The 23,554-nt window shown below is 41.1% G+C and overlaps 1 pseudogene; it reads right to left on the bottom strand.

The window, feature by feature from the left end:
* Positions 1-9,415: 9,415 nt before the first annotated feature.
* LOC130481920 (60S ribosomal protein L30-like) lies at positions 9,416-9,825 on the bottom strand (annotated as a pseudogene).
* Positions 9,826-23,554: the final 13,729 nt, after the last annotated feature.

The raw sequence follows: 23,554 nt of genomic DNA, 5'->3' as shown, positions 1-23,554 counted from the left end.
GTGCCTTTGCACAGCAATCTGCGGCAACTTTGGAAGTAAGCATGAGAGCAGCACGAATATGCTGCTTTTAACCTAAAAAATGTGGTGGGTAGCTTTTCTGTAACATACCTTAGGGGTCCCCTTGGTAATGTGAACCATGTTAGGCCTACCCATTGCATCCTTTTCCCCACCCAGTATGTCCAAATGAGAAACACCCAGACTTCTAATAGAGAGAGTGATTACTTCTTTGCCATCCCTGATGAACCTTCAGAGATTAGAGTCTTGGGTACCCCAGAGTGGAGAACTTGGAGAAACAGGGTAAAGTTTATTAAAGCAAACATTAAAATCCTGGAGGGAAGCTTTCAAGCCAAACATGTCTCTTCTTTTTGTTTAGATGTTTGGTATGGGGGGGGGGAAACAAAATTGACGTTGCATTGCTTCTATGGTCTGCTGCTTTTTCAAAACAAAGAAGCGTGAAGTTGCAGCAGATGCTTTGTTAATTAGATTACAGATACTTAGGCATTGGTGATAGGATTCAAATTACAAAAAATCTCTCCAGAGGCAAAGCGGTAAATGAGAAATATATGTTACCTTTGGGAACATCAGAGCCAAGAGGAAGCTATGTTTGCCATTCCTGTGCCATTTGAGTCTCACAAAACCCAATGAAGGAAGAAATTGTCACATATATGCCTCTTTAAAGTTTTATGCTCTAAAGAGATGGGGCAGTTTGATGTAAATGATCAAGGGAAATCATTTTGACAATAATGCACTATCAATTAGATTCTTTGCCCCCCCATACAAAAGTATGTCATCCAATAACCCTCCATAAAGGTTACCTCTAACCCTGTCTACCAGTGGACTGCTCTATGGCTATAGGAGAGAGATACCATTTGGCTTTTTTCTGCCAAGGGGCAAAGGCATGTTCAACCAAACCCACTGCTACCAGTACAAAGCAACCACCTCTTTGTAATGACCCTTCAGGGACAGCATGGTTGCCTTACCTGTTCCCTCCCGTGCATCTCATCCCATCAACTCAGGCCCTTGCTTTCCTTCTCTCCAGAGATGCAAACATCACTAACATGAAAAACCTCATTTTGTGTCCTAGCTGGTCTTTCTTCCCACCTTGTCAATCTGTTTGAGAATAGGGAAACTCCCATGCAGGCGACTGTCAGATATTCAGTGACTGTTTATACTTCTGAAGACAGGAATTAGCCAAGAGCATTTTTGACAATATTCCTTGTACTTTCGTCATCCCATGCTGGGAGTCAAACACAGAATTCTTGCAGCTGGCTTTTTGCTATGGCTTTTTACTAGTTCATGTGAGTGTGCTACTATTCTGTTTGTTTCCAGGTCTTATAATATTCACATTTGGCTATGTATACATTTACAAGAGTACTTCAGGTAGTTTTTGGATACATTGCTGCTTCATGCATTCACATTACCTATTTAATTATTTAGAAGTTTAAGTATGGCTGTCCTGCATTGACTTGTGACATGGTGCCCCTTTACTGTATTGATTTACCCCATTGACAAAAAAATGTGTGTGGGGGAGAGAAATACTGCCATTAATTTTGCATCTGCCTAACTTCCTAAAGTTATCTTTTTACCTGCATCAGATCAGGTCTTAACACGATCTTCTCATGTGTTAGATGCCCTCTTTATTTTATACTGAAAATCTGATCACTCAAACCACATTGTTTTTGAAATCAAGATTTCTAAAGCTGTCTAGAGTATTATGCAGAGAATTTAGTAAGCGCATTTAAAATCCCTTCCAATTTCATTTTTAAATCCTTCCATACAATTGCACCTTACTTTCTCAACCCAATTACTCTGGATTATTTTAAAACAATCGCATTTCATGTGGACCAGATTCTTTTGATATTCTAAGCTGCATTCCTTCTCTGCCCTCCTACAGGCAGCTTAGAAGTGCACATAATTTTCATCACTTTGGAAACTGTTTCAAGGACAAACGTTGTAAAACTACAAACATCCAAAGCAAAACTTCAATTTCTGTTTTTTCCCCCTGTGTTGCAACTGCAGGACTATACATATAGAGCTCTGATGTCTAGATTCCAAGTTATAATTTAGTGGTGTTTTGCTTCAGGGTGGGTATTCCAACACTGAGCTTTCTATAGGCAAATATTCCAATTACTTCACCTCTTGCACAAGCACAGACGGCTACATATTGCTTTTGGTTGCTATTATGCATAATGATACCTAACCTCTGAGAAGCCATCCTGCATCTGCTTTTGAGTGACATTGCATTCATATCTGTGTTAATAGAAAGGATCCTTTCGCAGGTGTGCTATGCAGTGTGGGTCACCATACCTAAGAACAACCATGAGTGGTGTTGGCACATGAGAGAGAAGTGAAATTCCATCTTTACCTGAATGGGGTCAAGTAAGATGTTCTTCCTCAGCTTCAGTTGCCATCTACACTAACAGAAGGGTAGTGATCTTCCCTATAGGATGCCAATGACAAACATTCTGTATATGAATAGTGAATTGCAAATAATGATAGCAATAATTTCAATGAGCCAAGCCTTTACTCTTCATTTGTCTTTTTCTACTCCCTCTTATGATTCTTTCTGTCTTATAGTATGCCCCTTGATGGCTGTATATAAATATATAAAAAATACTCTGCTGACATAAAACACATACAAATTGAGAGGAGGGGTACATTCTGTAGGAAATCTATTTACATTTCTGCAAATGGTTCTTAGTGCTGTTTTGAATTTGAGTTTAGAATACTTGGAACATATAAAGACACTAATGTATTTTAAAGGTAACAGGCTTTACAGCAAGGACGCTTAATTGGTTCTATTACTTGTTAAGAGTAATTGGTAGTGGGAAGAGAATCAGTTTGAGGACCTGGTGCTTTGGAAGGAGTGGGTAATTATTTCTTCCTCCCCCCCCCACTACTATTGTCTCTAGACAAAAATATACCAGTACAGTAAGGTATCATACAGCCTTGGGTTTTATACAGTCAACATTACTTTTAAGTCCCACTGATTTCAAGGTTAAGTACGAGCTAAACTTTGATTTGATCACGCCCAGGAACAATGATCTTTTCAGTCTGATGATAATTATGCGTTAAAATAAGTTATGCGCTTGCATACGTTACATGTTTCCTTCTCTGTATTTCATTGGAATAAAGAGAGTGCCCACAATCCTGTACAGAATTACACACCAGCTCATTGATCGCAGTAGGAATTAAGTGTAATAGCTAGTGTCAGGATCTGTGAGACTCAGCTTCAAGTCTTCACTCTGCCATGAAGTTCGCTGGATGACCTCAAGGCTCAAGTCACTTACTCTTCTCACCCTAATCTACCTGTTGTGAGGATACAATGAGAATGGGAGAGTAATGATTGCTGCTCTGAGCTCCTTGGAGGACAGAGAGGGATAAAAATGCACTGGATTAAAACATGGACCAGAAGATAATTATATCCAAAGGTACAATCTTATGTACATTTGCTTGGAAATAGTGCTGCCCTTGAAGGTCCTAAAACTCCAGTTAGATGGCTCCAGCTCTTTGGAAGAGCCTGCTCGGGCCATGGATTATCATTGTCTCCCCAAAGCGTGCAAGTCAACTTCCCCCTTTTGGGGGAGGCAGCTGGAGAGTAATAGTGAGTGGGTTTGCTAATAGTTGTTTTACTGAGGCGTTTCTACAAGATCTTATTTCATGGTGGTGCTGCTTATTATTTGTAATTATATTTTATTTCTGTGTTTTATGCAATTTAAAACTTTTGGTGCTTTGTAAGCTGCTTTGAGCATTTATTTGAAAATCAATTAAAAAACAAAAAAAGTACTATTAAGTTCAGATGGACCTACTTCAAAGTAACTACACATCAGGTCATGCTGCCTGTCTCATTCCATAGCTTTCTGTGGAAGATTTGAGGCTACCTTTCATTGGATTGTTACTGCTATCATCATATTTAAAATGTTTAGTATCTGTATTTTTTTTTACAAATTTCTTTATATTTTTAAAAAGCTCTTTAAAATATCTTATTAGAAAATGAAAAAATGAAACAATAATTATAAAATATAGTCAAAGACTTTGGTGGGTGAAAAGAGTATGCTTCCCAGAGAACACTACGATCTTTGAATGCTAATCTGCTGGTGGTCCCTGGCCCAAAGAGTGTTCAGTTGGCCTCAGCCAGGGATTTCTCTGCCCTGACCCGTCTGCGGGACCTTAAGGATTTCTGCAGGGCCTGCAAGACAGAGCTATTCCACCAGGCCTATGGTTGAGACCAGCTACAGTTTCTTTACCATCAATGCTGGCCTCCCTACACTGTCCTACCCCCTCCTTTTCTATTCTATGGGGGTTGGAATATGGCAGGCCCTACTGTGGTCTATATATAGGGTAGCCAACCACCAGGTACTAGCAGGAGATCTCCTGCTATTACAACTGATCTCCAGCTGATAGCGATCAGTTCACCTGGAGAAAATGGCTGCTTTGGCAATTAGACTGTTTGGCATTGAAGTCCCTCCCCTCTCCAAACCCCGCCCCCTCAGGCTCAGCCCAAAAAACCTCCTGCTGGTGGTGAGGAGGGACCTGGCAACCCTACCTTTGTGTCACAACTAATATGTGCTATCTGATACATGTTGTTATCTATTTATTGATTTCATGGGGCACGTTTTAATTTACTGTTTTACTAATGATCTATATTCATGTGAGCCACCCTAAGCCTGGCTTTTGCTGGGGAGGGCAGGATATAAGCTAAAGAAAAGAAAAGAAGGAATTACAGTGGGATGCACAAACAGCGCACTTGGGATAAACAGAAGCCTAATTGTATTCACCCAAGGATAATCTTCCTTGGCAAAAGATACAGATTACTCCCCTCTCTACAGTTTTTTTTAACCTTCCAGAAATGAGACTCAACAACATTGCCTCCTAGGTCTACATTAGGAAATGACCCAAGAAAGTTTAAGGGGGAGAAAGGTGCACTTGAAAGCCTTGGCAAGGCACCAAACAAATTGAAGAGAAGCTTTGTGACGACAACACTGGCAAGAAGAGATTAAGCACCAGAAAATTACAACGGGTAAGACTTCATTAGTGCTTACCAAGGTTCTGCTTGTAGAAGTAGAAGGTGCAAGGAGCTGGAGACAGTTCTCTAGGCACGACGTTGCTCTTATGTAAAACCTCTGAGAGGAACTCGTTTTCATACACAACAGAGCACAAAAGAAAGGCTTCAGCACTAACCAGCAGCAGCTCAAGGAACAACAGTGAACCCTCCTACTTTTTTCACTCTGAACTCATAGTATTTCAAAGTTAATTATAGAACGCTGATCACAACATATCATTCAACATGAACAATCAAAAATGATATCAGCAGTAGAGTCAATACTTAATCATCACATACACATAGTGACAGGAAAGGAATTAAACAGCCTTAATTATTTACTCCAATATAGATTTTTCTTAACCAATATGTTGTACTTCACAGCAACTGCACAAATGTTGATGGGTTTGGCTTTTGGGAGATAAAAGGAAAGAAAATATTTAACTTGTAGAAAAGGTAGCCAGCGACTATCAAGTCAAGTTAAGATGTGTGTGTAAAGTGCCGTCAAGTCGCAGCTGACTTATGGCGAGCCCTTTTTGGGGTTTTCATGGCAAGAGACTAACAGAGGTGGTTTGCCAGTGCCTTCCTCTGCATAGCAACCCTGGTATTCCTTGGTGGTCTCCCATCCAAATACTAACCAGGGCTGACCCTGCTTAGCTTCTGAGATCTGACGAGATCAGGATAGCCTGGGCCATCCAGGTCAGGGCCCAAGTTAAGGTGCTACAAGACAAACATGATTCTTGTGGCAACTAAAGGGAGCCATCCAGATATGGCCCACTGCCACCAAACTCTCTTATTTAATGGGGGAAAAGTACAGCTGCAGAGTTGTACTACAAGTACTTCAGGGCAAGGCTGGAATAATAATATCTTCCCATAGCAATGAAAAAAAAACAAATTCTCTCTGCATCTAAATTAATCAGAAGTGTAGTTGACAGACAGAGGAGTGGGGGTGAAGAGGGTTATCTTTCATTCTTTCATTCTTTAAACCCAGTCCAATAGAAAGGCAGAAACCTCCATTTTCATTTGTGGCTTGCAAAGGAAATGAGGAAATTATTGTGCAGCACTCACTTGTGGAACTGATGTAGAGATTTCTCTTACATACCAGACTGCTGGTAATGGCTGAGTCAGCCCTGGAGTCCTGTCTAGGAGTCTGCCTTTTCTGTCGAGCAGGGGTGGGGAAGTATGAAAGAAGACTTCATTGAAACAAGTGTGGTTTTGCATCCTAATGCACAGTCTGTAGTATGGCTGAATCCTCATGACTCAAAACTTGTGAATGGAGAGAAATGTATGTCAAGTTAAACTTCCTGGAACAATCATTATTCAAATAATATATTATGCTGTAAAACCAGCTGCAAGAAAATAAGTTGCAATCTTTAATTTAATAGAGCAGAGCCGGCCAGTTACAGCTCACAGCTACTCTGTTAGGAAAAGTGCTGCTGAAAATTTGAAAATTGACATACTTTGACTTTTCACTTCCAATTATCTCCTTGGTAACGTTTGTTGCATTCATCATGCATTCTGGCATCAGGGCAAGGCATAGAAATAGCCCGGAGTCTGATTCGGTTTTGCATATTCAGCCATAGAATGTTTTGAATGCTTTTAAGAAAAACACCGTTGATGGCTATTTAACCTTTTACCATTATTAGCATCTATTGGACCCCACCGCCTCACTGAAACTGACATGCAGCTTTTCAAGGAAAGTGCTTTTCTTTTAGGCCATATATATTGTCAAACAAGGATGAGGTCAAGTCTTTGCATTCCCTCCATTATTCTGCATGTGGGGAGACTCTGCAAGAAAAAAACGAACAACAAAGTATTGAGTCTGGTAGTCAGCATTTAGAGTCACGCACAAAACTGAAGATTTTTGGCTTTGTTTAGAGTCACTTCACAAAACTGAAGATTTTTGTCTCTTCTGAGCATTGCCATGTTGGGTCAGACCAGTAGTCCATCAACCATTCCCCAGAGTTTTTGTAGTATGCGTAGGTCTGAATAGACATTATTCTGTCTACATGAATCATGATTTAATTATCTCTTTATGTTAAATATTTTTTAAGGATTTTGAAATTCAGTGTAAGTAAGGCTGCTATCCTCGCTACATTTTCTTGGAGCTCTTACTGAATTCAGTGAGGATTTCTTGTATGGAAGCAGAAGAAGAAGAGTTGGTTTTTATATGCTGACTTTCTCTACCACTTAAGAGAGACTCAAACCGGCTTACAATGACCTTCCCTTCCCCTCCCCACAACAGAAGCATGCATAGGACAGGCTGTAAGTGTAAAACAATGTACTATGTGTGTGTGACGGAGAGAGGGATGAAGAAACAGACTGATAAGGCCAGACTGGTTCCCAGAAATAGTTTTCTGCATGACAGCCCCAAAAGAGATAACAACAGAACACCACTGATTGTCACTGTTTTCAGCTCAAACCAGGACAATATATCATTGCCGATCTAAAGACTGTCCTGGACAATTATACTTCTCTTTCACATGCCTGGGGTGGTAGACCTTTTCTTGCTTACAGACTACCACTAACAGCTTCATATCGACAACAACGTGGCATCTGACAGAGAACAAACGTAGACCCTGACAACTCTGTCTCCATACACACTACTACAAGACACAGCTACACTACTTGTTCATTCTCCGATGTGATATATGTCATTTGGTGTTAAGAATATCTTTCCATTCTTTGCATATGAAAAACAGGTCAGTGCCTATGCATAGAGTGAATGGTTGCATATGTGACATTTAAAATGACAATATTTAAAAACCTTTTCAACCTCTCAGTGCACATTGTTGCTGGTCTAAAAGTCACCATTCTTGAGCAAAAGACCTTCAACAGGAGAGCTCAACCGATTATAATAGAGGTTTATAAAATTATGGATAGTGTGAAAGACATTTTTCTCCATTTCTCATAATACTGGGACCCAAGATTACCAAAAGACATTGATTATCTAGTTCATGACAAGCAAAATTAACCTGTGAAACCTCAAGATGGGATGATGACATGCAGCTTTCAAGAGCTAGATAATTAAAGAGGAACAAGGCTAGTGTAAGCATACGGGCTGCCTAAACTCCCGGACTGGACCTGGCAACCCGATATGCAGGCACACGACTACTGTTCCAGCCGCGCGCCCGCTCCAAACGCTACTGGACGGCCACTGCACATTCCTTTGAAACTGACACGGCCGCTCCTGCGAGCCAGCAGCTAGGAAACAGAAGCAAGGGCAACCTCCAGCGAACCTGAGAGACTCCATGTTCCTGTGCAAACTGTTCCAGCCGCAGCCATGTCGTGGAAAGCAGACAGTCACGTAGTCAGTGCCAACATCCCCCTTCCCCATTGCAGCATCAGCAGCTTAATGGGCAATCAGCAGCGATCCTGATATCAGCGATGAGTCGTTCCTCCAGCTATGCAGCAGCGTCCCCAGACGTTTGCAGAGATCGCGCCTATTGTTCCAGAACGTTAATCACTTCAGCAAAGATCTCCCGGTTCCTCCTGGGTTGCAAAAGCCATTGGAATCAGAATAGAGTTCCAAATTCTCACCACCCCACCCCGGAAGCCAAAGATTACTCCTTTTGTCACCTTTTGTCACCTGGGAACCTAGGAGGGGTAAATCCCTTCACTCCGCCCCCAGAAAAACAGTATATCTGGGGTGCCCCCAGCCCATAATGTTACCTTAGGTCTTTCCTGGCATCTTTGTCATTACTCTGTTGGTTTGGTTTTGCGCAGCCTGACCACGCTCCCGCCTTGCTGGCCAAGTCTACGGAAACCCCTTGCCCCCGTCTTTGCTCCTGATTTCTTCAATCTTAGTCTACGTGAACTTGGACAACTCCTCTTCAATAACGGTAAATACTGCCCCATCAACAATCCCTGCCACGTTGGCATCTGTGCTTGTACTACTCTCTGTGCATTTCTTAGATTTCTCTGTATGTGTGTATGCATCACTGATTTGAAAGAAAATGACATAAACTCTCTTAATTCGGAATTCCCTTGTCTGTCTTGATTCTTAAGGTCACAGTTAATGGGCTCTGGTATAGTTGGTTGATCTCGCTATAAAAATATTAAAGTTACTGATTTGCTTAGCTAATTCCCCATCCAAAGAGCATTTCGGCTAACACTAACATTGGTAGTTAAATAAACCTCCATGATCAGAAATAGCATACTTCTAGATTCCAGATGGTAGGGCAAAACAATGGAGAGGAGACTATGGCCTTCATGACTGTCATTTTCTTAGGCGCTTCTGGCCGGGCACACTGGGAAACTGATGAACGTTACTTGACTTTGAAAGGAGTGTGACAGTATAGCAACTGGCCTAGCATAGGTAGTGAATTTTAATTATGGGGAAATCAAATAATACTCCCAGATCCAGAAGTCTGCTTCTTCTTCTTTTTTTAGATTTGTAACCAGTTTTTATTACACAAAAAATAAAAGTTCTGCAAGTTTACTTCTCACTGGTTTGTTCTGGCATGCTTCTAATGATGTCAGAATCACCTGGGTCAATGATGGCCAGTGTAGTACTTTCCACAAGCTGTACCCAATTCTGTGTTGTTGCCGCTGTAGTGATGCACACCAGTTTTGGCCAACATAGTGTAGTACTCAATTTCTGATTTTCTCAGAGCGGGACAATTGTTGGCAAGGATGACCAACTTGGCTTTGTCCTGCCTGATCATTTTCAGGGTCTGTTTGTATCCTAGTACATATTTACTGCTTTTCATAACCAGCTGAAGCCTAGAGATGATGGACTCTAAGGACTTTTTTGTCTTCTTGGTGGCCACCATCCTTGCAGCTCACGTTGGGCCTGCCGTACCCGAAAGGAGCCTCCAAGATGGCCGGGCAACGAGGAAAGGCAGAAGTCTGCTTTTGAGCTGAGTTTAGAAATCTCCAAATTAACTCCCGATTAGACTCATTCAAGGGTTTTGAAGGCAATACAAATTGGATCAGATTGGTCTCAGTGCTGTAGTAGATTTACAGTGCAATCCTAAAAACGCTTTCCTGGGACTAAGCCCCATTGAATAGACCTGAGTGGGATTCTGTGTAGACCTGCTTAGGATTTCTCTTTTAATCACCTGCTAACTCCATGCTCACAATTATGAGCTATGTTTATTGCAAGTGGCACTTGGTTGAATTAAGTTGTAATAATGCTACCACCATTACTACCACTTGATTTTTAAATAGAAAAATCTTAGATAATATTGATGACAGGAAAAAATGCTGATGGTCAGAATACTGAAACAGCAGAAATTGTGAAATCATTTGAGAGCACTGTGCAGGAAGGGTGAGGCAGGTACAATAAGGATTGGGGGAAAGAGGAAAGGCAGCAGTATTTCATATATTTCTTTAATGTATTTATGAATGATCAGTTTGAATACTGCATAACAATATTTTAAAAACATCTGGATTCGAATCCAGTAGCACCGTAAAGACCAACAAAAATTTTTTTTTGGGGGGGGTATAAGCTTTCAAGAGTCAAACCTCAAGAATCTTGTTGGTCTCTAAGGTGCTATTGGACTCGAATCCAGCTCTTCTACTGCAGACCAACACAGCTACCCTCTGAAAATGTTTTTTTAAAGATACCGTTATACAACCACTGTGAATGCCCGTATGGTAGGGTAGATTGTGCATTGATCTTAGATTGAAGAAAACTAGGTTCAGTCCTCAGATAAGATTATTGCATTTTGTGTTTTATTGTGGAAGAAGAAGAAGAGTTGGTTTTTATATGCCGACTTTCTCTGCCACGTAAGGGAGAATCAAACTGGCTTACACTCCCCTTCCCCTCCCCTCCCCACAACAGACACCCTGTAAGGTAGGTGGGGTTGAGAGTGTGTGACTCACTCAAGGTCACCCAGCTGGCTTCGTGTGAAGGAGTGGGGAAACAAATCCAGTTCACCAGATTAGCCTCCACAGCTCATGTGGAGGAGTGGGGAATCAAACCCGGTTCTCCAGATCAGACTCCACCACTCCAAACGACCGCTCTTAACCACTACACCATGTAAGCCTTCTTGAGCTCTCAGTGAATGGAAAAGCAACCTCAAGATTTTCTACATAATTGTGTTGCCCACACTGATTGTTTCTTACCTTACATGGTTACTGTGAGGATAAAATGTGATAAATCTATGAATGCCACCCAGAGGTCTGTGCCTGTCTTCAAACATACTGAAGACTCTAGCTGTCAAGACCACATAGGATTTTTATTTATTTATTTATGTTATTTATAGTTTATAGGTTTTTAAAAATATTTTGTAGGATTTATAGGATTTTTATGTATGTATGTATGTTTTATAGTTTGCCTATTCCACTGAGACTCAAGGCAGATTACAGTGTCACTCAATGTAATAAACAGGAACGAGATATCTAATAAGCAGTATAATTGGGAGCACTATCCTGTGTTCATGGCCATGGCAGTTCCTGATTCCCTAGGGGAAATGAATGAGAAAGATAATTGAAGATCATATTTTAGAGGGAAATCTTGACCCACTCCCTCAGAGGGCTTCAACTGCAACAGAAGACTAGGAGACAAAAATAACGAAGGAAGAGTTTTACAAGGAACTAAACAAAAATCCCAAGATTGGACAAAACACAAATATTATTTGTAAGCTGGAAAGGACTTATTAGTTTTAGCTGTATGCCATCCCTCAAACTTCCTTGAATTACCTTGGTGTATTGTATGTGAAGTGAAGGAGAGAGCTAGCCGTAGGCACAAGATAAATAATAGCCTATTATCTGGTACAGACTGCATCAGGAAATGTCTTCTCTCACTGCTTTCGTTTCACAGCTGAAGGAGAAACAGACAATGCAGACTTATATCTATTTAGCCAATGAAAAGTTAATGTCCAGGGGCTCTGTCTAAGATGTGGCCTTCAGTTTTTCTTAACAGTTATGCAAATATAATGAAAGAGATGCTGTCTGTCCTGAGGACCCTTGAGTCCAGATTTGAAAGAGAGGGAAGAGTTTATCTGAGGTGAGGCAATTCGTATTCAGGAACCTGCAATTAATCAAAATTGCTACAGAACAATTATTGTGCAAATAATTCTAATTTGTGTAAATTATATATTATAATCCATTTATTTTAAGCTATTAGACGGGGTAAAGGTGTGTAGGGGGGAGGATGGCTGCCTGTGTAAATCCTCAGAGAAGCAGTTTCCTATACTTGATTATCTGTACTCTTTCACTTCACAAAACCTTAAAAAAAATTTATGTCAGTGTATATCATTGTTAGTAAGCAAATATAGTTAGTACTAATAATAAATATTATGTGTTTGGCCTTGCTTTTCAGCCCAAAATTTGGCTCCCCCTGTAGCTTTGGGGAATTAAAAACGAATACAAGTATTAATTAAAATATAATTTTAGTGAGATCTCAGTCCAGGAACAGTGGAAAGATGCCTGGCTGCTGCCTCTTCTTCCTTGCTGATAGCAGTCAGTAGCTGTGGGGGAGGGGGGCTCTCAGCTGGGTCTAGATCCAAGCAGAGTGCCTGACAGCTCCCTCTTCTCTGCTTGGCCTCACTGACGGCAGTTGGCAACTGGGAGAAGAAGAGCTATCAGCTGAGCTGTTTCCAGGGAGTATTCTACAGTTCTACAAACGTCAAACCAAATTGTGTTCAGGAGGCTGAAGTTGGTTCCCAGTTCGTTCAGGAGGCTGAAGTTGGTCCCCAGTTTGTTCCCAGTTCCTTATTCACATCTCCTAGTTCTTGGATGATTTTTTTTTTAATCGAATAGGGGATACAGAAGGAAAAAAGAGGATAAGGGATCCGTCTGCAGATAGAGTGTATAAAAAAAGAAATTTACAACATAGTTACAGCATCTGATTTTCCAATTAATCAAGCAGACTATCTCTTGACTTTTTCCTTTGATTTTTCTGCTAGGAGTTAACTTCAGTATAAATTAACCCTTGTTTATAACATTTAATCTACTACTATCGTTATAGAGTTTCAACCGTCAGTTTCTATATATCTATAAAACAGTTTCCATTTTTCATTAAACTGATCGAGGGTCTCCTCATCAGTTGTATTCATCATGTGGGTCCTTTTAGCCATTGTAGCGTATTCCATCTTTTTGTCTTTCCAATCGTCTACATCTGGCAAAGTTGGTTGTTTCCACCTTCTTGCGAGAACAATTCTAGCCGCCGTTGTGGCATATTTGAATAAGTCTTTTAGTTGCAAGGACAGTTCCGGTGGCATTATACCGAGTAAGAAACTCTTGGGGTAGTTCTTGGATGATATTGAGGACAATTTAAAACCTCTGCACCCCAAAATAAAGTTTGGACCACCACATATCATACACCCCCACATTCAGGGAACTGTCCCCTCCAAGGGGGCGCATGCTGGGTCCTGGTCCAAAGTCCCGTTCTTGTGCCAGCTGCTCCCAAGTGGGAATATCATTCAGGAACTAGGAGATGTGAATAAAGAACTGGGAACCAACTAGGAACCAACATCAGCCTCCTATTGTGTTTTCTCTTTGGTTGCTTCCATAGTGGAGAAGATAATTCTGTTCCATGATGCTCAGGTCAGGATTAGATGTTCTTTTCAAATTTAGATTTGAGTCCAGTAGCACCAAGACTTTTGGGGTATAAGCTTTTGAGAGTCAACGCTCCCTTGTTAGATAAATTTAATTTCAAATTTCATAATATCATAGTAATACATCCATGCCCCCTAGGACAGTATAAGTGTTTACAAAAGCTGCTGAGTGGCTTGGCTCATTCTTGGTACAACAGCACATTCTTGGATATGTGACCTGACAAGTAAAAGGATCAAGGGAAGCCCAAGAGTAAAGAAGTAGGGTGGGTCAAGGCAGGCAGGGAGCAGGGCAGGTTATACAGTTGCTTACACAATAGTTGTTTACTCTGGGATTGACTTCCTTTTTTAGGGAGAATCCAGCCAATGTTCTTGCAGTTCCATTGTTTTCCTATGGTTTATGAGTTTTTCCCATTTTTCCATACTGATTTATGGTGATTTACTTATTTATTTAGAAAATGTATATTCCACCTCTTCAGAGACCTACTCAGTGTTCCAGATAGGTTATAAGCAGGACACAGAGGCTAAAGCCTCCCCTCTTGCAGCCACACAGCACTGATATTTAGAGGGATATTGTCTCATGACCATTGACTAGGGTTGCCAATCTCCAGGTACCAGCTGGAGAGCTCATGCTATTACAACTGATCTCCAGTCGATACAGATCAGTTCACCTGGAGAAAATGGCCGCCTTGGCAATTGGACTGTATGGCATTGAAGTCCCTCCCCAATCCATGCCCTCCTCAGGCTCCACCCCAAAAACCTCTACCATTGACAGAACCATCTTCCATGAAGTTGTGCAATCTCCTTTTAAAGCCAATGATGTCACTGGCCATCATTACATCCTGTGACTGTTAATTCCACAAGTAACCACTCTGCATGTAGAAGTACTTCCCTTTGATTGTCTTGTATCTACTGCCCATCAACTCGAGTTGAGTTTCAGTATTCTGGAAAAGGGAGAAAAAAGTTTGTTTCCACTTTCTTCACTCCAAGCATAATTTTATAAACCTCTATTATGTTTCTCTCCTCCCCCCCCCCCCATCCTCCTTAACCATCCTTATAGGGAATGTGCTTTCTTGGCACTCTGTTAGGTCTAAATGTTCTATAAGTATAGGCAGGTCCTGCAGTGCATGTACATTAACTTGAATGGCACAGTCTCTCTTGCACCTGCACTTATAAGCCTCTTTGCTTTCTTGCATGACCAGAAAGCCAACAGTTCCATAATTAGGAGACAATGGCTGCATTCAGATGTTTTACTTGACCCTGGTTAATTAACAATGTGCATAAGCTTTCATTGTTCCAGGCTCCTGTTCCTCTCCATCAACTTCTTGCACAGAGGATTATAATTACAAAGAGCTCTAGTTGCTGGTTAGTATAGGAATGCTGACATGTGAATTAAGAGGAGTTAGTTTTCTCCCCACCAGCTGGGATCCTAAATCTGAACGCAACTCTGCTTTAAAGTCCTGGCTAGTGGGGGAGTGGGAAAACTAACTCTGTTTCTGGCAGGGTATGAGCTTTTGTGAGTCACAGCTCACTTCTTCAGATACTCTTCAGCTATCTGAAGAAGTGAGGTGTGACTCACGAAAGCTGCCAGAAATTTTGTTAGTCTTTAAGGTGCTACTGGACTCTTGCTCTTTTCTGCTGCTACAGACAGCCTAATATGACTGCCCATCATGATCTAGTTAACCTGTGTGCCTTCATTCATTCATTGTGGGTAACCAGTTGGTTTCGAACTGTGACTCTTCATGGGGGATGGTGGGAGTGAAGCCAATGTGTGAGCCCATCAACAAGAGATCATTTTAGTTTTTACTTAACAATAGTTAAGAAAGATACCTCAATGAAGTCAAAATGTTCATGGCCTCTAATCAAACTGAATTATTATTTCCAGTTTTCCAGAGAGGCTGATGATCTGATTTTGGCTCATTTACTGCTCTGTTTTATCTGATGGTCCAAGATGATTGCCCTGGAAATTTTCCTTTGGTTCTAATGCATTCTAATTTTAGGTTTTTTTCTGTAGTTTTTCATAATGTTTTGGTAAGCAAAACATTTTTTCTCTGTAAACATTATAGAAAACTATTAGCTATTTTTCATAAGGGATAACTGTTGCGGAAAGAAAATTAATTTCCAGCATACATTTACAACTGACAGTAAAATGCCTTTTTGTCTTACAAGTATTTTAGTATTGCTGTTAAGAATATTGCACATTGTAAGATGGGAAAAGCCATCTTCAATTCAAAAACTAATTCAAGACATACTGGATGCAGTTTTTTCTTTTCTTGTTCTTGAAAGCAGCATTCTAACCCAGGGTGATCCATGAGTTCCATATTCCTACGACATATGCACGTTGCTGAGCAGATGATCAGTATTGTCACTCCTGACAGCACAATCACTTATTGGGGAGGGAGACTGAGTCCAGGAACCTGATCCCAACATTTGGTCAGTAATATAATAGCTGACAGAGTAGATAATCTGTTTGGCAGAGGAGACAGCAAGGTTGTAGAGTGTAGAACGCAGACTTCTGTTGCACAAGGATTTGGTATGTATTATGAAATATGTACAGTCAGTTGCTTGATCTACAGTAGAAAATTGGAGAAGTTTTAATTCTGAGAGAAGAAGAATATTAACATTTTTATATAATGCTGGAGGTGGGACACGTCTCCTGCAAAAGCAGATATAACAGAACTCTGCTGAAAATTAAATCCCAAATCAGTTTCTCATACAACATGGTGGATTAATATGAAAATGTCTTGCTTTGCACTCAGAGGTCCCAATTCCTTATGGTCTAAGTACCCAAATTATTTTAGTTATTAAACTGATGATATGTTATGACCCAGAATGTAAATCCCATTGTCTCAAACGTCTCACTATGTTTCTCTGCCTTGTCCAAAGCTGGAGATGTATAGATCTTTCCTAGTGAGACGCATGTTCTTCCAAGATTTCCTGAATCACAAGAAGAATACTTATCTCCTTTGGGTCTGCATACACTTTTCAAGAATTTGATAGAGGCCTCTGTAACTGCACCTTTTTTTTCCATTTTGGCATAATTAGATATGATTTGAAGGTGGTAGATGAAAAGCCAGATGTCAATTTGTCTGGGGAATTAGTGATGGCAAGAGGCCAGACAGGCTAGAGTCCTTACCTCTTCCTATTGGCTTTGCATGTCTAGCTTAACACAATAAAGTCCAGCAGTTAGAGATAGCCACAACGGTCCAAAGCAAAATCCAACCCAACAAAATTTATTTTAGATAGCCAAGCACCAGGAGCCATTGAATATTGCTGTGGAGAGATGAAAGGAGAGAAGCAAAAACATGTGATTCTGGCCCACATAATATTACATTGGGTATCACTTGTAATCACTTTACCACACCTTTATGCTGATTTAAGATAAAGTAGCAAGCAGCAGGAGCAATGTGGCCATTTCTGTAGAAGTGGATGGAGGCCGCACAACTAGTGTACCTTGTGGACTGCAACTTGTGTGTGTATTCTTCTGGAATCTCCATATTGTTTGAGTTCTTGCGGTGAAAGACTGCTGAGTTAAATCAGCACCAACCATTGACATGATTTATTCTATTCTATTTTATTTTGGTAATGCATATTAGGATATGCAAAATATAATTTCTGTATGCAATAATACCCAGAGGGCCTGTAAATCTATTTTTAATGAGGCTGTATACTCTGCATCCATCTATAGGAAATATGCTGAAACATTATATCCTCTGGATGTGTGGGTTTTTCTTACCAGAGGGTTTCCTCTCAGTGTTTACATGTCGTGTAAGTCTTATTGTCCCAGTCCTGTGTTTCTCAGGAAGGATTTAAATCATCAGAAAAGCCAAAATAAATACATTAACCATATCTACTAGGAAGGGATGCCTTTTAAAAAGACTTGTGTAGCTTGTTTTGTTTTTTTGTTATCTTTCAAATTTCCTCACAGCTTTGTATTTGATCCCTTAGCCTACAAAGAGCTCGGAATCTGTCGTTTGTACCATTTCGTGGGAGTCTTGTCATATCTGTTGATTCCATTGAATTTTATATCCGTACACAAAACAAAACACAGAAATTAGGGTTGGATCCAACCAGCTTTTCTGTGAGAGTGGTGGGAAGCATAGGGACTCAACCCTCAATTCAGGATAGGTCAGAAAGAAACCCAGCAAGGAGAGAAAAAAGTTATAAGGTTTAACACACAAAGTGAACCGGGGAACAGGAAGAAACGGAGTGGTTGCCTCTGTTTCAAAGTTCCAGCTTTGCTTTTGCTTATTCCTTGGAAAGGAACATCCAGGAAAAACCAGTGACTTTTGCAACTGAGTTAGTTTCATGGTTTTATTTTCTTTTTATTCGTTTCTGTAACAATTCTGCTAATATTCTCGAAGGCTTTCACTGTCAGAGTTCACCAGATAACCTACAAGAACCAAATTCTGCTAATGTTCTTATACTAATTTCCTGTGCGTATGTTCGTAAATAAAGATTTTTATTTTCCTTTTAAATATATCGGACTGTAACCAAAAAGTTCTTGCCCTAGTGCCTGGTCATTTATCCATGCTTAGACCAAACACCTGACCAGACTAGAGAGTTAGCAGGCAGGGGAGAGAAACCAGCAAGGGCATGCATGGAGGTTGCAACTGTAAGCGCCTGAAGCTGCTGACAGCAAGAGAAGGACAGATACGTTTGAGTGGTGGCAGGTAAGTACCTGTATATGATCAAAGGGTATGGGGGCAAGTGGGTGCAAGCCCCACACATAGGTGCAGACCCCCACAACCTCTCAGAAACTCATGGGCAAAAAGAGCGGGAGGGGTGGTGGTGGAAGACCCCTACAGTCACTTCCCTGTGATCTTCATTTGGTGTGTGCCACCCTTCATTCAGCGACATATTCTGTGCACACAAGCTGTATTGCTAGAAAGATGACAGAAGAATGCATGAAGAAACCAATAGGGCATATGTAGTAGAAGGAGGGTTGCCAACCTCCAGGTGGTGGCTGGAAATCTCCAGCTATTACAACTGATCTCCAGCCGATAGAGATCAGTCCACCTGGAGAAAATGGCCATGTTGGCAATTGGATTCTATGGCATTGAAGTTCCTCCCCTTCCCAAACCCTGTCCTCCTCAGGCTGCGCCCCAAAATCTCCAGGTATTTCCCAGCCCGGAGCTGGCAACCCTAAGTAGAAAACAGTGTTGTATGTTTTTTTTTAGGTTTTTAAAAAAGATTTATCTATTCATTTTCTTATTTACTTCATTTATACCCTGCCTTTCTCCCCATGGAGACCCCGAGTGGTTTACATTGTTCTCCTTTTCTCCATTTTATCTTCATAGTAAGCCTGTACGTAGGTTAGGCTGAGAGAGCTACTGGCTCAAGATCACTCAGAGTGCAGAGTTGGGGGGGAAAGTATTAAAGTGCTCAAGGAGCACCTGAGTGGCTGTGGCAGAAGGCCCCAGGACAGGCACCAATACAGCTCTGGGCTGTAGTGGGCGCTGCTGCTGCTGGTTCCCAGTGGGTGCCACCCTGAATTCTTCCCTCTGCTGAGCCAGGATCCTCACAGAGTAGGGCAAGCCCATTTAGCCAATTTCTGATGCCCAGCCAAGCCCTGCCTGTGGTTGGATGCTTGCCACAAGTCCACGTGAGAGCCCAGAGGTCAGTGGCTGTGTCCACATCCCCATGGTTGCCCCATTGTTGACATTTCCCTCCCAGGCTATACCTGTCCAGTGATCTGTCCATTCATGACTGGGCAACTAACATCCAGAACAGTACATGGCAGTGGAAAGATTAGCACACACCCTGGAGGCTCCCCACCCAAACCCTAGGTGTGGATGAGGCATCACAGTGGCCAGACTCTGTGTCCTTGGAAGGGGATGGGGTGGGGACCATGGGGGATGGAGGGAAGCTGATGGGGTGGCACTGAACCCTGGGTGGGCCCCAGATGCTGCAGCTGGTGTGGTCCCTGGTGGGGACTCAGAGGCACTGCCTGCCCCCCCCCCGCATTGGGTCCATGCCCCCCTGCACAGGCACTGCCTGCCCCCCTGCACAGTGCAATCTCCCCACCCTCTCATCTATGTGGGCAGTCTACACAGGAATTTGATAGCTAATTGACAATTGCTGAATTATTATACCTTTGAAGATAAGAAGATGCTAAATTGTGTGCTAAGCGTTACATAAGTATACTTTCCTGCATGACCTGGAACCTGACTTATTGGCTGAAGCCAAAACCACTGTAACCAACTAGTCAAATTGTACATATGCAATAAAATAAAAATTACAACCGTGTAGCTAGTTATGTTGAGGAGGGGGGAGGGTAAGAGAGAAAGAAGTAAATACAACACTTAAGTAAAACTGGTGCTTTTATAGGTTACTTGTGCTGGTCATTGACCGTAATAAAGATTATCTATCTATCTATCTATCTATCTATCTATCTATCTATCTATCTATCTATCTATCTATCTATCTATCTATCTATCTCTATCTATCTATCTATCTATCTATCTATCTATCTATCTATCTATCTATCTATCTATCTATCTATCTATCTATCTATCTATCTATCTCTATCTATCTATCTATCTCTATCTATCTATCTATCTATCTATCTATCTATCTATCTATCTATCTATCTATCTATCATCTATCAATATCTTAAGTAATCCAGGTGCCTTGAACAGAATACTCCTGGTAGTCTGGCAATATTCCTTTTTCCCTTTCCCCATCCCACAATGTTTTGAAGCAGGAGAAAAGGGCTCTTGCCAGAGAATCTCCCTTGCTACTGTCTGTAGACATTGTACATTTCCATTTGGTCACCGTGAGGAGCCAACTGAGACAAAGGCATAAATCCTCTGAGTAATGAGATTTGAAAGTAACAATTGGTAGAGCTCAGCAAGGGGCTAAGAAGGATGCCTAAAAGACAATGGTAAGTCTGAAGTTCCTCCAAAGTTGTTTATTTCTGTCTGCTTTAGTGTCTGTTTGCTATTTCTCTGAGTCACATCAAGATAACAATAAGCTATGGCACCATAATAGAAGAGGTTGTAAATGGACAGGAGGTGGAAGGAGAAGGAAGATTTATTGTCGAAGGCTTTCACGGTCAGAGTTCATTGGTTCTTGTAGGTTATTCGGGCTGTGTAACCGTGGTCTTGGAATTTTCTTTCCTGACGTTTCGCCAGCAACTGTGGCAGGCATCTTCAGAGTAGTAACACTGAAGGACAGTGTCTCTCAGTGTCAAGGGTGTAGAAAGAGTAATATATAGTCAGAAAGGGGTTGGGTTTGAGCTGAGTATTGTCCTGCAAAAGTATTGTCCTGTAAGTATCAAGATAATGTGCTAATGAGGGTATGGTATGTTAATATGGAACCATTGTATCCTGAAGTGATCTGTTAATGTGTGTAATCCAAAACTAATCTGTATGGCTATTGTTGAATGTTGTCTTTGTCTGGAGGTGTTTCAGGGCAGGAAGCCAAGCCTTATTCATTCTTAAACTCTCCTCTTTTCTGTTAAAGTTGTGCTGATGTTTGTGAATTTCAATGGCTTCTCTGTGCAATCTGACAAAATAGTTGGTAGAATTGTCCAGTCTTTCAGTGTCTTGGAATAAGACCCTGTGTCCTGTTTGTGTCAGTCCATGTTCAGCCACTGCTGATTTCTCAGGTTGGCCAAGTCTGCAGTATCTTTCATGTTCTTTTATCCTTGTTTGTATGCTGCGTTTTGTGGTCCCGATGTAAACTTCTCCACAGCTGCAAGGTATACGATATACTCCTGCAGAGGTGAGGGGGTCTCTTTTGTCTTTTGCTGATCGTAGCATTTGTTGTATTTTCTTGGTGGGTTTAAACACTGTTTGTAGGTTATGTTTTTTCAAAAGTTTCTCCATCCTATCAGTGACTCCTTTAATAAATGGCAAGAATACCTTTCCTATGGGAGACTGTTTTTCTTGAGTTTTCTGATTTTTGTTTGGTTCAATGGCCCTTCTGATTTCATTCTTGGAGTAGCCGTTTGCTAGCAGTGCGTGATTTAGATGGTTAGTTTCTTCCTTGAGAAACTGTGGTTCACAGATCCGTCTTGCACGGTCCATTAATGTTTTGATTATTCCTCTTTTCTGTCGGGGGTGGTGGTTGGAGTTTTTGTGTAAGTAGCGATCTGTGTGAGTTGGTTTCCGGTAGACCTTGTGACCTAACTGAAGGTTTGATTTACGGATGACAAGGGTATCAAGAAATGGGAGTTTACCCTCAATTTCCTTTTCCATGGTAAACTGAATGTTTGGATGGATATTATTAAGATGGTTTAGAAAGTCCATTAATTTTTCTTCACCATGGCTCCAAATGGTAAATGTATCATCTACGAACCTGAACCAGACTGTAGGTTTGTAAGGTGCTGATTCTAATGCTGTCTTTTCAAAATATTCCATGTAAAAGTTTGCTATTACTGGACTGAGTGGACTTCCCATAGCTACTCCATCAATCTGTTCATAAAATTCTTGATCCCATAGGAAATAACTTGTTGTCAAACAATGGTGAAATAAGGCTGTTATATCTTCTGGAAAAATCTGGTTAATCAATGAGATTGTGTCTTTAACTGGAACCTTGGTAAAGAGGGATACAACATCAAAACTGATTAATATATCCTTTGGATTGAGTCTTAACGGACTGATTTTGTTGATGAAGTGAGTTGAATCTTTGATGTAAGAAGTGGTTTTTCCAATGTGGTCCTGTAGGAGGGTGGTCAAATATTTAGCTAATTCATATGTTGGGGAACCAATGGCACTCACGATGGGTCGGAGTGGAACGGAATCCTTATGAATTTTAGGTAGTCCATATAATCGTGGTGGTTGTGCTTCAGTCTTGCATAGTTTTCTGTGTGTGTCGGGATGAAGAGTGGAATTCTTGATCAGAATGCTAGTTTTCCTGGTAACTTTGCAAGTTGGATCTCGTTTTAGTTTTTTGTATGTGGCAGGGTCCAGAAGTTCCTCAATCTTCTTTTTGTATTCTTCTGTTTTCATGATCACTGTGGCATTGCCTTTGTCAGCTGGTAGAATAATGATTTCTGGATCTGCATTGAGGGTCTTGATGGCGTTTCTCTCCTTGCGTGTTATATTGCTAGTAGGGGGCTTTGCTTTTCGTAGAATTCTTGCTGTCTCTCCTCTTATTTCCTCAGCATCTTCTTCAGGTAGATTACGAATGGCAGATTCTACATTTGCAATGATGTCTTCCACTGGAATTTGGGTGGGAGTGACTGCAAAGTTTCCTCCCTTAGCTAAGATGGAAGTTTCTTCAGGTGAGAGTTGTCGGTCTGTCAGATTGAAGATAATCCGTTTGTTGTCAAGTTTTGGACTGTTCTGTCTTCTTTCCTGTAATTTGTTAAACTTTTGCTTCTGTCTGGAAGTATGGCTGGTTAACCCCTGTTCCATTTTTCTGTAGGTGAGATTATCAATCTTGTCCCAATCATGGCTTCTCATTTTGTGGCTAGTATTGATATGTAAGGAAAACAACTCCTTGTCTGTGGCAGCAAGTTCTCTGCGGGTAGTGTGAATTCTCTCTCGTAAGAGAGCCCGTTCTAGATGGTCATAAATGCGGTTAGCTCGTGAAGTTTTAAAGATTCTTTTACTTGTGAGAAAAGATGGAATGGTTCCAGTGTCTCTGCATCGTAGTAGAAAAGTTAAAGAACAAAGTAGATGTGCTTTCTTGTTCCGAAGTGTTTCCAATCTCCGGGTCTGTTGAAATATTTCCTCCCCGTAGAGGCGTTCAAAATATTGTCGAAGGCTTTCACGGTCAGAGTTCATTGGTTCTTGTAGGTTATTCGGGCTGTGTAACCGTGGTCTTGGAATTTTCTTTCCTGACGTTTCGCCAGCAACTGTGGCAGGCATCTTCAGAGTAGTAACACTGAAGGACAGTGTCTCTCAGTGTCAAGGGTGTAGAAAGAGTAATATATAGTCAGAAAGGGGTTGGGTTTGAGCTGAGTATTGTCCTGCAAAAGTATTGTCCTGTAAGTATCAAGATAATGTGCTAATGAGGGTATGGTATGTTAATATGGAACCATTGTATCCTGAAGTGA

Source organism: Euleptes europaea, chromosome 8 (genome assembly GCF_029931775.1).
Source record: "Euleptes europaea isolate rEulEur1 chromosome 8, rEulEur1.hap1, whole genome shotgun sequence".
NCBI lineage: Eukaryota > Metazoa > Chordata > Lepidosauria > Squamata > Sphaerodactylidae > Euleptes > Euleptes europaea.
The sequence above is the reverse complement of the archived record's forward strand: the minus strand, read 5'-3'. Positions and strand labels throughout refer to the sequence as shown.